The sequence below is a fragment of the Apium graveolens genome, chromosome 9, assembly GCF_009905375.1.
Source record: "Apium graveolens cultivar Ventura chromosome 9, ASM990537v1, whole genome shotgun sequence".
NCBI lineage: Eukaryota > Viridiplantae > Streptophyta > Magnoliopsida > Apiales > Apiaceae > Apium > Apium graveolens.
Genome location: NC_133655.1, coordinates 117,426,991 through 117,439,221, shown reverse-complemented (window position 1 = coordinate 117,439,221; position 12,231 = coordinate 117,426,991). Strand labels below are relative to the sequence as shown.

General features: G+C 37.3%; 1 non-coding gene across 1 annotated transcript; it reads left to right on the top strand.

Moving 5' to 3' along the window:
• On the top strand, nucleotides 1-107 carry LOC141687711 (small nucleolar RNA R71). Its single transcript, XR_012561197.1, has one exon. It is a non-coding gene; the product is annotated as a small nucleolar RNA R71 (small nucleolar RNA).
• Nucleotides 108-12,231: the final 12,124 nt, after the last annotated feature.

The window sequence follows — 12,231 nt, the reverse complement described above, 5'->3', positions numbered from 1 at the left end:
ATTCCATGATGTGGACATTTTCTCAGCATTTCCTTGTAGCGTTCCCAAGCCTCGCACATAGATTCAGTAGGTTGCTGCGCAAACTGAGTAAGAGCACTCCTCATAGCAGCAGTCTTTGCCATCGGATAAAACTTCACCAGAAACTTTTGCACAAGATCTTGCCACGTAGTGATGGACCCAGCTGGTTCAGAATGTAACCAGTCTTTAGCCTTGTCCCTCAGTGAGAATGGGAAAAGCCTCAACTTGATAGCCTCATCAGTCACGCCATTATACTTAAAAGTGCTGCAGATCTCGACAAAATTCCTTATGTGCATGTTGGGGTCTTCAGTTGCCACTCCTCCAAAAGAAACAGAATTCTGCACCATCTGAATAGTGCCCGGCTTGATTTCAAAGGTGTTAGCTTGAATAGCCGGATGAAGGATGCTTGAATGAATGTCATCAATTTTAGGCTGAGAAAAATCCATAAGAGCTGGATCAGCTTGAACAATACGATCTCCCATGTTTACTGGTTCTTTCCGCTCAGTTCCTGAATCCGAGTCCTCAAAATCTAACTTCTCCGGAATATCAAGAACTTCGTCTGTCTCCTCAGCTGTATCTAAAGTCCTCTTGCGAGCACGAGAACGAGTTTGCATAAACGCTTGCTAAAGTACCTGAAACACAACCGGAAACAATAATTAACTACTACGTCCTAATCACTGAGTCCTAATGACCAATGATGGTAAGTACATAAACTAAACAAATACGCCGAGTCCCTGGCAGCGGCGCCAAAAACTTGTTAGGGCGAAAACACGCACTAATATTCACGCAAGTATACGTGTTCGCAAGTAATATAGAATACTTTCTAGTTCGTTCCCACAGAGACTCAGACTAAATTATTGTCTAATTAAACTCACTCACCAATGTATGATTACTTCTCAATGTTAAGACACTAACACTTAAGATTGTTGATTAAATATTAACTACAATTAACTACTTAATTAATCACTTACTTAACACTTCAAATTATCAATAATAAAACACTCATGAGATCACAACTTCATTACTACTTCCTTCAATAGCCATTGTTATTACCTTTAGCATGTGACAGTGATGATATTAATCGAATAACACGAAACTGATAAAAGCCAACTTTCATTGTACTAATACCATTCTACCAAACATCCACAATTAAGATAGAAGTTAAATAGTCATCAATTATGTTGAGTTCCTATATGTCTATAGAAATTGACAACACAACGATTTAAGCACAAGTTATTCCTTTTGATTACATAGGGCAAATAAAACGGTTAGAGTTACCCACTAATCATGCAAAACGTACATGAACCTATGCTAGCATGGCAAGTTCTAAATCTCGAGATCCACCGTCGCTTCACAAGAGATTAACACCCTATCTTATATGTTCGCGACGCACATAAGACGAATATGCACAACTAATACTAGATATCATACAATCATCACACACTAAGGTATTAAACAATTACTAAAGAATTCCATAGTAAATCCGTTGCAACCCCATGATCACGATTAGCCCATAATAGCACTTATCGTCATCATGGGTTCATATGAAATCATGATAAACAAACACAAGAAAATAATAACTAAACTAATTATATTAAAACAGAGTACGTCACAAGAGTAAATAAGTTCAAAGTAAGAAAACTAGCATCCAACGTTACAACGAAACAAGAATCACAAGAAAATATGCTTCCTCTTCGTTGTGGTGTGCTAAATCGACCTTCTTCCTTATCTCCTTCGCTCCTTGCGTAAAAACACGATCTTCTTCAATCCACCTTTGTGAAAACGTCTCAAATCTACTTATATAATAGTCCCAGAAAACTCAGATTACATAGAAGTGGAAACCAAACAGAAGTAGAAGTCCTGAAATAATATATTTTTTTCCCCAACCTTGCGCGGCCGCTCAGCATAGCTGAGCGGACACTCAGCTTGCTGCGCGGCCGCTCAGCAATGCTGAGCGGGCGCTCAGACTTCTACTGGAAAAAATCTGATTTTGCTCCATTTCTTCGCCGTAATCTGCCCGTTTCTTTCCTCTCGCAATGGTGAACACATGCCAAGGCTTAATCTTGATGATTCCTCCCCCGAAATGCAACTAATACCCTGAAATGCATAAACACTAGAAAAACGCATCAAATACACAAAATACTTGATTTCAAGACACCAATTTAAGCCATTTTAAGACGTTCTAAGTGGTATAAAATGTCAGTTATCACACACACATCGAGCACGCACAACACACATACACCTACATGCAAGTGTATATACACACACATGCACCCTCTTCCCCATACATATATATGATTATCAAGAGGATTTATGAAGGATTGGTGAGATTTAGCAAGGGGAAGAGAGATATACCGAGAGAGAGAGAGAGAAGAAAGCCGAGAGAGAGAGAGAGTGACCGAGAGAGAGTGAGAAAGAAAGAGAGGGAGAAAAGAGTATCATGGGAGAGAAAAGAAATAAGGGGGGGGGCAAAATGAGTTATATATAATAGAGGGCAGGGGTATCTTAGTAACTTACTAATCCCCCTTTTTGCTTAATTTCCATTCTCTTTTTACTCCGATAAAATAATGATTGAATATTAAATATATCTCTCTCAGAAAGTTGAAAATTATTGTGAATGACAATTTTAAGACGTAGACCTCGAAATTAGCTTTCAAACCATTACTCATAATAAACTTTTGAGCGTACGGTTGATTTTATATGATTTCCACAAGTTTATGCTGAAAATAGCATTTTAACACATAAAAATCATTTTAAAATGCAACGATCATAAAATAAATCCGTCTATCATTTTTAGAAAGTCTCTAGGACTATTTCGAAGATAACAAAACAAATTCCATGCCTTTACCTTACTCAGATAATTTTATAAAAATGTGCAAAGGTTAAATAAACCTTATTTAAAATCAAATAATTTCCTTAAATCCATAAAAATATTAACAGATCACGAAATCATGCATACAAACAAGCAAGCACATATACTCACTCATCACAACTCATGTCCGATCATGAAATTTTTCCCTTTTTATTATTATTCCTCTTTAAGCGTACCGTGTCACGTTCTGCCTGACGACCCGATACTTAGCGTTTCAATTACGCTTCTCAAATACCTTTACCAACAGACACGTTACTAGAACGCAATACCTTACTTAAAAATTTCATTTCACATAATAACACATATTTCACATTTTAAATACTTTAATCCCTTTTTAGGACGGGTTCCATTCTACCTGACGGCCCGACAACACAGCTTTACTCCTAAGCTGACTCTTTAAATTGGAACGCTTCTATCTACGCTCCCAGATACTAATATTCAATAAAGACAATTAATCATCACTTAAACATATAATTTATAATCACAACACATAAATCACACTTTATTCACTTAATTACGTCACAAAATTCTCAGTCGTCACATGTGGACTCGACGGATGATGAGAATCATCCGTCAGATAACCAAAAGGATTATCCGTCGAGTGACAATGAGCCACATCCGTCAGCTATGAGTAAACCTTTGATCAAAGCTAAGCTTGCCAAAAGGAATGTGAAATATGGATCAGTTTCTAAAAACTTTATTTTAGGAGAATCAAGTCAAGTGAAGAAGGAGAAGAAAGTTAATGTTGGTCAAGTGAAGAAGGAGAAGAAAGTTAATGTTGGATCAGGTCCAACTCAAATGACTAAGGATGAATCAGAAATTCCCAAGTCAAATGAGATCAAACCTAAGAAACCAAAGAAGAAAGCTAACAAGGCAGAACCCAAGGAAACTTGGGTACCAAAATCAACTTGATTTGGTTTTGATGTGTGCAGGGAAACAGAAAGAATCTTTGGTACTTAGATAGTGGTTGTTCAAGGCACATGACTGGAGATTCTACCCTGCTCACAGAGTTCAAGGAAAGAGCTGGCCCAAGTATTACTTTTGGAGATGACAGCAAGGGTTATATTGTGGGATATGGCTTGATTTCAAAAGACAATATCATCATTGAAGAGGTTGCCCTAGTGGATGGTCTCAAGCATAATTTGTTGAGTATCAGCCAGCTTTGTGATAAGGGCAATTCAGTAACCTTCAATTCAGAAGCCTGTGTTGTGACAAACAAAAGAAGCAACAAAGTGGTTCTCACTGGAGTGAGAAAAGGAAATGTGTATCTAGCTGACTTCAACTCATCTAATGCAGAATCTTGCACTTGTCTTCTCAGTAAAGCAAGTCAAGATGAAAGTTGGCTATGGCACAAGAAGCTGTCCCATCTAAACTTCAAGACCATGAATGAGCTTTTCAAGAAATGGTTAGAGGCATTCCTCAAGTGGAGTTTTCTAAGGATGGATTGTGTGATGCCTGCCAAAAAGGAAAGCAGATCAAAGCATCATTCAGAAAGAAGCTCGATTCAACAATTGAAGAACCTTTGCAATTGCTACACATGGATTTATTTGGACCAGTCAATGTGTTGTCCATCTCAAGGAAAGTATTTTGCCTAATAATTATGGATGATTTCTCAAAGTTCTCTTGGATATATTTCTTAAAGTCTAAAGATGAAGCTAGTGAAATAATCATCAATCACATAAGGCAAGTCAACAATCATCCTGATTTTAAAGTAAGAAGAATCAGGAGTGATAATGGAACCGAGTTCAAGAATTCTGTGATGAGATCATTTTGTGAAGAGAATGGGATTATGCATGAGTTTTCTGTAGCAAGAACTCCACAACAAAATGGAGTAGTGGAAAGAAAGAACATATCTCTTATTGAAGCTAAAAGGACAATGCGTGAAGAATCAAAGTTACCAACATATTTTTGGGCTGAAGCTGTGAATACTACCTGCTACACTTAGAATATTTCCTTGATTAATCAAGCAAAGTGTATGAAACCCTACCAATTGTTCAAGCACAAGAAACCAACTCTAAATTTTCTTTATGTCTTTGGCTGCAAATGTAATATCTGGAGGAATCAAACTGATTAACATGGGAAGTTTGATGTTAAAGCAGATGAAGGAATTTTTGTTGGATATGCTGTGGGAAAGGTATATAGGGTCTACAATCTAAGAACCAACATTGTTATGAAATCAATACATGTTGCGTTTGATGAAAAAAATATTGAAGGACTGCAAGATGGAGATTTCCATGAAAGCCTCAAGTTTGATAATATGGAGATGGTTAGTGATGACAGTGATGATGAAAGTGATCAAGAAACAGTGAATAAGGATAATGCAGAAAAATTTATAATTATTGAAGCACATGATTCAACATCTGTCGAGTTGCAAAATGCTTTATCCGTCGGGAGACAATCTGCCTTATCCGTTGGGAGACAATCAGCGTCATCCGTCGGGACACAAAGTGCATCATCCGTCGGGTCATTAAGAGAAGCTGAAAGTAATAATAGGTCACTTATAGAAAGTTCCCCTTTCTAATATCAAAGATTAACAAACTCAGGGGGAGTTTCTAATAATCAAAACTCAGTCACACATCATGACAACAATGAGGCCTCTTCATCTAGAGCTAATCTACCTCAACAAAGAAAATGGACTAAGGATCACCCCTTTGAGCCCATCATTGGTGATGCATCTTCTAGAGTTCAAACAAGAAAAGCAACTCAAGAAGAATGTCTATATAGCAGGTTCCTATCCAAGAAAGAACCAAAAAAGGTAGAAGAAGCTTTGTTGGATCCTGATTGGATTTTAGCTATTCAGGAGGAGCTAAACCAATTTAAAAGGAATAAAGTATGGAAGCTGGTACCCAAACCTAAAGGAAAGTATCCAATTGACACCAAGTGGGTATTCAGAAATAAGATGGATGAAAATGGCATTGTAATTAGAAAAAACCTAGATTTGTTGCTAAGGGCTACTGTCAACAAGAAGGAATAGATTTTGATGAAACTTTTGCTCATGTTGCAAGACTTGAAGCCATCAGAATTTTCTTAGCCTATGTAGCTCATGCCAATTTCAAAGTCTATCAAATGGATGTTAAAAGTGCATTTCTAAATGGAGATTTAGAAGAGGAAAACTATGTAAGTCAGCCTCCTGGTTTTGAAGATCCAAGTTTTCCAAATCATGTGTACTATCTTTTGATAGCACTTTATGGACTGAAGCAAGCACCTAGAGCCTGGTATGACACTTTATCAAAGTTTCTTTTGGAAAATTACTTCACAAGAGGTACTGTTGATAAAACTTTATTTTTTAGAAATGTTAATGGCTCTAGTATACTTGTTCAAATATGTAAATGATATTATATTTGGCTCTACAGATGAAAAACTTTACAAAAAGTTTGCCAAATTGATGCAAAGTAAGTATGAAATGAGCATGATGGGAGAACTAACTTACTTTCTTGGTTTGCAAGTTAAGCAAGTTAGTGATGGAATATTTATTAGTTAAACTAAATACATTCATGATCTTTTAAAGAAATTTGATCTAATGGATTACACATCTGCAAAAACTCCCATGACCACTGCAACTAAGCTTGAATTAAACACTACTGAAAAGTTTGTGGATATTTCAAGCTATAAGGGCATGGTTGGCTCACTTCTGTACTTAACAGCTAGTAGGCCATATATAATGTTTGCTACTTGTCTTTGTGCTAGATTTCAGGCTGATCCTAGAGAATCTCACCTAGTAGCTATTAAGAGAATTTTCAGATATCTCAAGGGAACACCAAAACTTGACATTTGGTATCCTAGAGTTCTGGTTTTGATCTAACGAGTTATTCAGATGCAGATTATGCAGGTTGTAGAATAGACAGAAAAAGTACAACAGGAACCTGTCAATTTCTAGGGAATAAGCTTGTGTCCTGGTTCAGGAAAAAGCAAAATTTAGTCTCTACTTCTACAGCTAAAGCTGAATATATTGTTGCTGGTAGTTGCTATGTACATATTTTATGGATGAAAAACCAATTGTTGGACTATGGTCTACAAGTGGATAGAATTCCCATTTTCTGTAATAACACAAGTGCAATTGCCATCACTGAAAATCCAGTACAACATTCATGAACAAAGCACATAGACATCAAGTACCACTACATAAGGGAACATGTAATGAATGGTACTGTGGAACTTCATTTTGTTCCAAGTGAAAAGCTGCTTGCAGACATATTTACCAAGCCACTTGATGAATCCACATTTTCAAGGTTGGTAAGTTAGTTAGTTATGCTTAATTATTCCTGAAGATATTTTTGCAAGTTTTTAATGCAGCCAGAAATTTAATTAATTTTTCTGTTTTGGATGAAACTTTGGCTAATTCAAAATTTACATCCCGACGGATGCTCATTACTTATCGAGTTTGATCATCCGTCGGAATATTAATTGTTAATAAAAATCAATTATTTTTCTGGAGTATTTTTTAACTCGACGGATAACTGCTTTATCCTCATCCATCGAATTGTCTCAATCCTAGCCGTTAAAACTCTGAACATTATCCATCGAGTATACTCACAGTTTGTAAGCATGACACGACAGATAAGTGACATAATTTTTACAGTTTATTTATTTTTAAACGGCTATTTTGGGCAATTTTTATTGGTCTCTTTATTTCACTTTATTATTTTTGTCAGTTTATTTCTGAGATAGTTTAAAAGATAAATTCATTTTTATTCTAATCTTTTATCATTCTCAAGAATCAATTGCTCTAACTTCTTTCTTCCTCAAAAGCAAATACTTTCTCTGCAGATTTCCCAATCTCTAACAATGGCTCCAGTCGTCAAAATCATGTCTCAAACTGGATATATCAATGAAAAGAACAACTTCATAGCTCTTGTAAACAAGGAGATTCAACATATTGGTGAGTTCCACAAGATGATGGATTTTATGAAGAATAACAAACTCAGTTATGCTATGGACAACTGCAGTGTACAACTCTACTGACAAGACCATTACATTCACTCTAAAAGGTAAGCAGTTTTGCATAAATAGTGACATTGTCAAAGCATGCTTTAAAATTCCTGATAATACTGCTACTGCTCCACACACAGACACTGACATAGTTAACATGCTAAATTCCATGGGCTATGCACTTACTACCTCTAAGTTAAGTGAAATTATGAGGTTAGATCTTAGAAAGTAATGGAACTTTATGTGTGATGTGGTAACTAAAGTATTCTCTGGTAAGATTAGTAACTTTGATTCTGTTAACATTCATATTCTTAACATGCTTTACATGCTAGTTACTGATAATTACTTTAATTTAAGTGACTTGGTCTTGTTTGAGTTAGGCTTTAAGTTAGGAAAACTCAATAAGAGAGGTAAAAGTGTCTATTATGCTAGATTCTTAATGATGCTTGCTAATCATCTCATTGAGAACATTGTGATTGAGAACCCAACCAATAAGCTGAATTGTTGGGTTCAAGAAAGAAGGATTATTGCAGATCTCAACAGGACAAACCACCACAAAGAGGTGCCTCTCTTTTATTTTCCAATCATGGAGGGACCTCAGGTAAGTGAGGTAAGTTCTACTGTCTCCACTCTTCCAACCTCACATATTTCTTTGCCTTCTAATGTAGCTATGGCATCTGTGTCAATGACCCAACAGATGCCTACCCAAGCTACTAAATTACAAATTTCAAAATCCAAGTCTAAGAAACCAGTTACAAAATCCACTAAACAAAAAGAGGGGAGTGTGAAGGTGAGTGAGAAAGGTGAGGGACAGGGTGAAAATCAAAGAAACCCACAAGGATAAGGCTGGTGAGAAAAGTGTACCCAAGCCTAGCCACACCACAGTTTCCCAACAAACTGTGGTTGTTAATAAGGAAGTTAGCTCATTACTAGTTTCATCCTCCCAAAAGGATGTTACTATTGATAAAGCTCTCAACCAGGAGCACAGGCCAAGAGGGGTAGGGACACTAGCTCACCACAAACTTATGCTAGAAAGAAAAGATCAAAAACCCTTGGGGATGCATAGGGCACACACACAGTGCAAACTGGTGCTAAAGACCCAGTCACTGCACCATCTCAAAGTCAGATTGATGTGGCTCCAATAAATATGGAGTCACAGCCAAAATCACTAATAATCGAAGCACCTGATACACCAAATTCTCCCACACACTCACTGGATGTTGACATGATAAATACATCACTTCCAAATTATCCATCTTTAACTCTTGTGGAGAAGCCAAAAATCCAAGCAAGTGAGCATCATCTTTTAGATGATTTGTTGGCTCATTTGCCATTTCTTTCTGAGTCTATTGAGAAATCTGTGCCAAAATTTTCATCAATATGCATAGAGTCTACAATAGTCTCCACTCCAAACTCATTCATTTCTTCTATCCCGATGGATATTCATCATCCGTCGAGTAGTGATTGTATCCCGACGGATAAGCCTAACAGCAGTCATCCGTCGGATAGCAAAACTACTACCCCAATGGATATTCCTCATCCGTCGGGTGTCTCTGCACAACTTAAAATTTATTTAATTCTCACAAGTGCAGAAGACTTAGTAGTAGTATAATCACTCTTAGGGCTGAGGGAAGGAAGTGAATTGAGTGAGAGGTTTGGTTGCTCCCAGGAAAAAGGAGAGAATAAGAGTGAATCCATGCAGTCCATTTCTTCAGGACTGGCAAAAGTGAGTGAGAGGAGTCCCACCTTAGATGGTGAAGGTAAGGGTGTGAGGGTGGGAAGCCAAGGGGAGCCCTTGATGCAAAAAGAGAGAGATCATGAGAGAAAAGCAGGTATAGGAGTGATAAGGATGTAATCTATTGCAAGTGAGTCAATGAGTGTCAATGATGCAGAAAGGGAAAGGCTATTTCAGCAAAAATATCAAGCTGTCATAGATTATATTTCCCTGGATGCTGAGATATTTACTCATCCTTTTACAGCTTACCAAACTCTAGCTGTGCAGGGCAATGAGGAGGGTGAAAGGATGCCAAATTTGGTGCACACTACACAATCTCTTCAAAGAGTAAAGGATGCAATCACTGCTATGCCTTCCACCACTAGCAGTGATTTTGAACTGGCTGAAGATTCATTTGGGGATGATGGTGGGGATGATGTGGAAGACCGCATGAGCATAGGGGGGATGCAGATATTCCTGCCTGGATGCTAACAAAAGAATGTTCCTACTCACATCTCCAATCAACACTATTCAAGTTGATCCATGACACCCAAAAAGCCATTCAAGCATCTACTAATGCCAGCACAAAGAAGCTACTCACAGCTCACCTTGAAGCACTCCAACTGCACAAAATTCAATCCCTCCAACATAGTCAGAGTATGGATGAAATCAAGCAAGAAATTTCTGAAGTAAAATAGGATTTCATAGCAAGGTTGAATGCTAGATTTCCTGGAACCACCATGACTAAAATAGCTCAAAAGCTAAGGAAGGAGGCTGATCTCAATAGAAAATTTGAGGCCATGGACTCAAGATTATCTGATGTAGAGAAGTCAATGGCTAAGATACTTACTAATCAAGAAACTCAGACAGCTCTTCTCCAACAATTGGTGGCTGTTCAACTCCCTCCCACTCAACAACTTGATGCTAACAAAAAGGGGGAGAAAGGCTCAAGTGAGGGGGAGAAACAACTCAACATACAAGTCAGCAAAGTGATTGTGCCAACAATTGCTTTAACAAAGCCACCAGTCATGGACAAAATTGACATAATAAATCTGGAAACAGCAAAACTAAACACAGATGACAAACTGCTAAAGATTGAAGTAGCATCAGCTGAGAAGGAGTTAAAAGAAAAATGGAGGAAAATAGATGCATAAATTCAACAAAAGTTTGGGCTAATTCAGAAGCCAGACAAAACATTCATTCACCACTCTCAAGTCAAGAACATTTTGTGAATGAAATGAGTATGAATTATCTGGAAAAAGGCCAAACATCTTGTATCAAATCTCCAAAAGCAGATCTAATCATGAAGCCTAAAAGGAACTATTCAAAGTTCTCAGACAAAAATCCTATGGATATTGTGTATGAGATACCTAGGCCAGATGAGAAGAAGCTATTGGCTAGGTCAATTGCCTTTTATAAATATCCAGCTTATTCAGCACTCAAAAGAAGATTAACCAAGTTTTACAGAAATGGTAAAGAAATTTGTGTGGTGGCTGGACACCCCATGTTTGTGGAAACTAAGAAGGAAGAGAAAGAAAGAATCGGGCAAGAAAGGAAGCAATCTGCTCTAGATGCTAAAAAGCTTAAATAAAATATGAAGCAAGATGCTATCTTGGCCAAGCTTCAAGCTGTAAAAACCACAACAAAAATTTCTACACAACCAACTGTAATTGCTGAACCTAAGGATCAGAAAGTGCAAGAAGAACCACAGCAAAATAGAAGATTCAGATACAAGCTCCATTTCAAGAGAAAATTAGACTTTAGTGATGAAGAAATGGAAGACCAAATTCCTAAAAAGTCCACAACTTCAACTCAAACATCAAAACCCTCAGTGGTATTTTAAGAATTCAATGTGGTTGATCCAACTAGGAATATTCATGGTGAACTCATAATTCCAAAGGATGAGCCAGTGGACTGGGATAGTTTGCCAATTCCTGAGCTGAACTTTCCTATCTTCAAGCCAAATAAGATAAAGATTAGAGCAAGTAAGAAAGTAAAACCAGTGACTCTGAAATCCAAGACCCAAGTCAAATCCCAATCCACAGTCAACAAAGGAGATATGTTGTACATCTGTGACATCAAAGAGTTTTCTTACATTAACCTCTACTTAGATGAATTGGAAGAAGTTAGAGGAATTGATGCTTACCGGCATCTACTGAAAGGCTGGTATTCAAATACAAGGGAGGAAAATAGATCATATGGCCACTTCACAGGATCCTTCTCGAAAGCCAATATGTTCTAATAAAGATCTACTCATCCTTCAAAAGAACTTAGGGTACAATGTGACTGCAAGGAGACTGGTTCTAAAGAAGATTGAGGAGCTGAGGAGTAATAAAGCTAAAGATGCACTTCAAAAAACTCTATCAATTCCCTTCACAAGAAAGAGAGTGCATTTAAGGCCTTATTGGTTGATGGAATTCAGTGATAAAAAGGGAGTTAAAAGATTTTTCAGATTGGAGGACCAGTTGAGTATCTTTAGCAATGAGACTCTATTGGAAATGCAAGGAATGCTAGATCTCTCAGAAACTGATGAACTTAAATTCCACAGATAACTCCAAAACCAAATAGAAGAGAATAACAGGAGGATTGGGAAGAAACCTAGACAATCAAGGAAATAGACTTATCTGCTCAGGCTAGAGGAGCACCTTGATAATGATTGCGAGCTATTCTTTGTATACATTGCATTGTTCAATTTTCA